This window comes from Vombatus ursinus, unplaced genomic scaffold, assembly GCF_900497805.2.
Source record: "Vombatus ursinus unplaced genomic scaffold, bare-nosed wombat genome assembly UNPS02006779.1, whole genome shotgun sequence".
Lineage (NCBI taxonomy): Eukaryota > Metazoa > Chordata > Mammalia > Diprotodontia > Vombatidae > Vombatus > Vombatus ursinus.
Genome location: NW_020946557.1, coordinates 19,546,209 through 19,551,030, shown reverse-complemented (window position 1 = coordinate 19,551,030; position 4,822 = coordinate 19,546,209). Strand labels below are relative to the sequence as shown.

The window sequence follows — 4,822 nt, the reverse complement described above, 5'->3', positions numbered from 1 at the left end:
CCTGATGCAATAGACCTTTCCTATTGACCTTCCAGGGTGTCTTGGGCTGGAAATTTGTTTCACTCTGTCTTTTTGTGTGTTCTACTGTTCTAGAATTTGTTTAGAGTCATTTTAAAGGGATTTGGAGGGATTTGGGGGAGAGCTCAGGCAAGTCCCCACCTTTACTCTGCCATCTTGACTCTGCCCCTCAAGTGTTACTTATGTTTAAGGTTTCATTAATTGTGGTGAGCAGGACCCCAGGCTTATATCTAAAATTTGACTCCTTTCTCCTTGAATATCCACAACAAAACCACAGAGAAATTAGCAAGGTAACACATTTATCCAATTCAATAGCAAAAACAAACAACAACAAAAACCCAACACCCAGAAATCAGAAAAAAAAATAAACATAAGAGAATATATACTAGACAATACAGAATGAAGAAGCTCTCTTATTGAGAGCAAGGTAACTCAACTTAACCAAGAGAAAGAGCCCTAGGTTTCACCCAAGGGGAGGTTCCAAAGTCTTTAGTATAGCAAGCTGGAAATTGAGCTTCCAGTTCCTCTTATGTAAGCTTCTTCAAGGAATCTTTTCCTTCAGTAACCTGAAGTAGACTCCTCATCCAACTTTTCTCTTAAACTGAAAGCAAGAAAACAAGGATAAGATAAGTAAAGCGATTAGCTCCAGGTCACTGATCTAGTTAATAGCAAACCAAAAAACTCAAATCACCTACCTCCTGTTGTTCTTGTCCATACACTGCCTAGATATTTTTAGAGAAAAAGTAGTTTTATTATTGTTATATTAATAAACCTCCCATTTATAGTGTTCTTTGAAGATTGTAGAAGAAAAATAATTTTACTCTACCTTGAAGGTAAATCTGTCAGAAGTATTGTTTATTGATTCAAACCTTATTGAAAGAGAGAGGGAGAGGGAAGGAGAGAGGGAGGGAGGGAGAGAGAGAGAAAGAGAGAGAGAGAGATGCCCCAAGTGATGAAGTCTCTTTGTGGTTCTTGGACATGTTGCTACCACTAGATACCTTAAACTAACAATCATAGGATTCCAGAACATAAGAAAGTTTCTCAATATGCCCAAGGTAGTTAAACAGCTCAGGGCTAATGTTGAACTTTGCAAATAGAACAACAGTCACTTAATCTTTCAGTTACTTTACTGGAGAATTATTTTCCTTGAACCACTCAATCTTTACTTCAACGAGATAGAAAGAATTAACAAACAAACATTCCTTCTGATAACTCTAAGGCAATGTTTTCCCCTAAACTATCTCATTCTCTGGTGGAGTAGGCTCAAAACTAAGCTCAGTTCCTACATAGAATAAATCCAACCAAATTAATTGCTAGATGCAGCATATCTGCCAAGTCAATATTTCTGCTGGATGGAGGTTCTGAAGTTCACTGCCAAAGATGACTCCCTGTGCCTCAGGGCATCAATGCTGCACTGACTAAAGAGCCCAGCTTATAACTTCTACTTTCAGATTCACATGGCTTGCATTGTTGATCTCTTGAAACTCCCAAGGTTGCAGAGGCTCTAGAATCTCCACCTAGAACAGAAAAAAACAAACAAACAAAAAAAGGTTAAGGACTGTGGTCCATTTCTCAGGGGGCCATTCCCTTTACCACATGGTCTCTCACTGGACACTGAGAGACAAAGTTACTGAGTTCTCCCAGTAGTAGCTGGATCTGACAAGCCTTCTTTAATGTCTTTCAACTCAATCAGAGAACTTTTCTTTTACTACATGGCTAGCTTACCAGAACCAACTATGAAATGTTTATGTTGGGTCCAGTCTCTCCTTGCACATCATCATGATTCAACCAAGCATCACCAGCACCCTGAAGGATCTGCACAAGTGCCAGACGGCCATTACATTTAAAGAAAGGGTTTAGGCCTAAGAGAAAGAGGGCCAAAGGATTTTGGTAGAAGGCATTGTTTCCTGAGAAGTTTGATTAATTACTGATGAGGTTTCCTACCTTCAACATAGGTCTTTATTGTAAAGACTTTAGAGTAAGAAATATTTCTTTCTTAATAATATCAGTTGAACTAAAAAAAGGAGATCTCAAAATGCTTCTACAAATTTATAAAGCACTTTGCTCACAAATCAGTGGAATAGGTAATCCAAGTATTCTCATACCCATTTTCAGATGAGAAACTTGAGATAAAAAAAGTTAAATGACTGACCAAGGGTTACATAGTTGACATGTCATATACAAGATTTTAACTAAGCCCTTCTACCCATGAGATTAGTACTCAATATATTTGTCTCTTAAATCAAGTAGATATAATCTTACTGCTGACAGGTCCATGATCAAGGGGAGCAGAAATGTGTGCTGTGAAAGATTCAATGCTGGTCCTTAGTCCCAGCTTCCTGGGGAACCAGCTGCTTTCCTTGGAAAATTGTTTCCAAGGAATATTGCTGTCATTACATAAATTCTTCTCTTGGTTCTGCTCACTTTAATCTGCATTATTTCAAACCTCCTAATGTGCTCTGCAATTATTCTTTTCACCCTTTAAAAAAAATTTTTTACTGAACAATAATATTCCATTACATTTATGTGCTACAATCTGTTGAACCATTTTCTAATTGATAGGCACCCTTACTTAGACTTGACTTTACTTTTTTTTTCCCATTTTAGCCTACCCTTCAAAAATCAAGAAGTTTGTTTGCTTGCAACTTTTCTCTTCCTGTCATACTCCTTCTTCTTAACTTCATTGCCTGTCTCCATTCTCACTTGTTTCCCTGGTTAGTCTAGTGTATTCCACACCAAGCTCTCTCTGTGTCTCTCTCTCATTCTCTCTCCCTCCCTCCCTCTCTCTCTCTCTCTCTCTCTCTCTCTCTCTCTCTGTGTTTTGCACACCTTTGTTATAGAGTCAGGTTCTTTTGAAACCTGTTCTTTTTACTTCTTTCTTTGCATTTATATACACTTACAAATTCTTCTTCTCATGTACCTCAGTTATGAAAAATAGCAATCTGTAGCCTCAACTTCATCCTTTCTACACTAGTGTATTCCTTTTGTTCTCCTTTCTCCTTTCCCCTTAAAACCTTCGTGATAGAACCAATCATCCTCCAGGTCTTCTTTTTGTTCATATTCAACTACTTTAATATCTTATGATGATATGTATGAATGTTCTAAAAACACACTTCTTCCCTTTAAGAATGTTAGCACTGCCTCTTTACATTTCTAGGTTTCTCTTGATTCTTGTGTTTGCATCTCAACGTTCCTACTTAATTTTGGTCTTTTCATAAGAAATGCTTTCCCTTTTTAAAAAAATTCGCCAGTGCTTAGCATGTAGTAAGCACTTAAAAATTACTTCTTGGCTTGATTTGAAACTTCTCTTTTTAAAGTTCCATTCCCACCTCTAACTCCCATTATATTATATTTAGCTTTGTAGAATTATTCTTGGTTGTAAAGCCATGGCTTTTGCATTTTGGGAGATTGTATTGAGAACTCCAATCTCATTTATTATAGAAGTGGTCAGGTTTTGTGTGATCCTGACTGTGGTTGCTTGTTCCATTAACTGCTTTTTTCTGGATACTCTTTTTTTTAATAGTATACTTTCCCCAATTACATGTCAAGACAATTTTTAACATTCATTTTTACATTCATTTTGATTTCCAAATTTTTTCTCCCTTCTTCCCTCCCTTCCCCTCTTCCTAAAATGGTAGGCAATTTGACATAGGTTGTTTATGTGCAATCATGTAAAACATACTTCCACATTAGTCAAAGCTGTGAAAGAAGAAACAGATCAAAAGAAAAAGAAACCATGAAAAAGAATAAAGTAAGTGAAAAAAGTATGCCTCAATCTGTATTCAGAGTCCATCAGTTTTTTTATCTGTATGTGGATAGCATTTTCCTTCATGAGTTCTTTTACTTGTCTTGGATCATTGTGTTGCTGAGAAGAGGTGAGTCATTCATAGTTAATCATCACACAATTTTGCTGATACAGTGTACAATGTTTTCTTGGTTCTGCTCATTTCACTTTGCATCAATTTGTATGTCTTTCCAGGTTTTTCTGAAATATACCTGTAAATCATTTCTTATTGTACAATAGTATTCCATTACATTCATATACCATGGATTGTTCAGTCATTCCCCAACTGATGGGCATCCCTCAATTTGCAATATTTTGCCACCACAGAAAGGGCTGCTATAAATGTTTTTGCACATGTAGGGCCTTTTCCCTTTTTTATGATCTCTTTGGGATACAGACATAATAATGGCTGGATCAAAGGGTATGCACAGCATGGTTGCTCTTTGGGCATAGTTCCAAATTGCTCTCCAGAATGGTTGGATCAATTCACAACTCCTCCAACAGTTCATTAGTGGCCCAATTTTCCCACATCCTCTCCAAAATTTATCATTTTCCTTTTTTTGTCATATTAGTCAATATGATAGGTATGAGATGGTACTTCCAAGTTGTTTTTAATTTGCATTTCTCTCATCAAAAGTGATTTAGAGCACTTCTTCACGTGCCTATAGATAGCTTTGATTTCTTCATCTGACAACTGTATGTTCATATGACTATCAATTGGGAAATGGCTTGTTTTCTTATAAATTTGACTCAATTCTCTATCTATTTGAGAAATGAGGCCTTTATCGGAGACACTTGCTGTAGACTATTTCCCTGCTTTCCTTCTAATCTTGGTTGCATTGTTTTGTTTGTGCAAAAGCTTTTTAATTTAATATAATCAAAATGATCAATTTCACATTTCATAATATTCTCTATCTCTTGTTTGTTCATGAACCTGCAACTAACTTAACTTCTCCTTTAAGAATTTGGATGGTATACCACTTGGTGCATATATGTTTAGTATTGATATTACTTCATTGT

The 4,822-nt window shown here is 36.4% G+C and overlaps 1 long non-coding RNA gene across 1 annotated transcript; it reads right to left on the bottom strand.

Moving 5' to 3' along the window:
• Nucleotides 1–366: 366 nt before the first annotated feature.
• On the bottom strand, nucleotides 367–1,164 carry LOC114033090. Its single transcript, XR_003567920.1, has 3 exons — nucleotides 845–1,164; nucleotides 714–740; nucleotides 367–619 (listed from the first exon to the last, which is right to left on the bottom strand). It is a non-coding gene; the product is annotated as an uncharacterized LOC114033090 (long non-coding RNA).
• Between the last annotated feature and the right edge of the window lie 3,658 nt (nucleotides 1,165–4,822).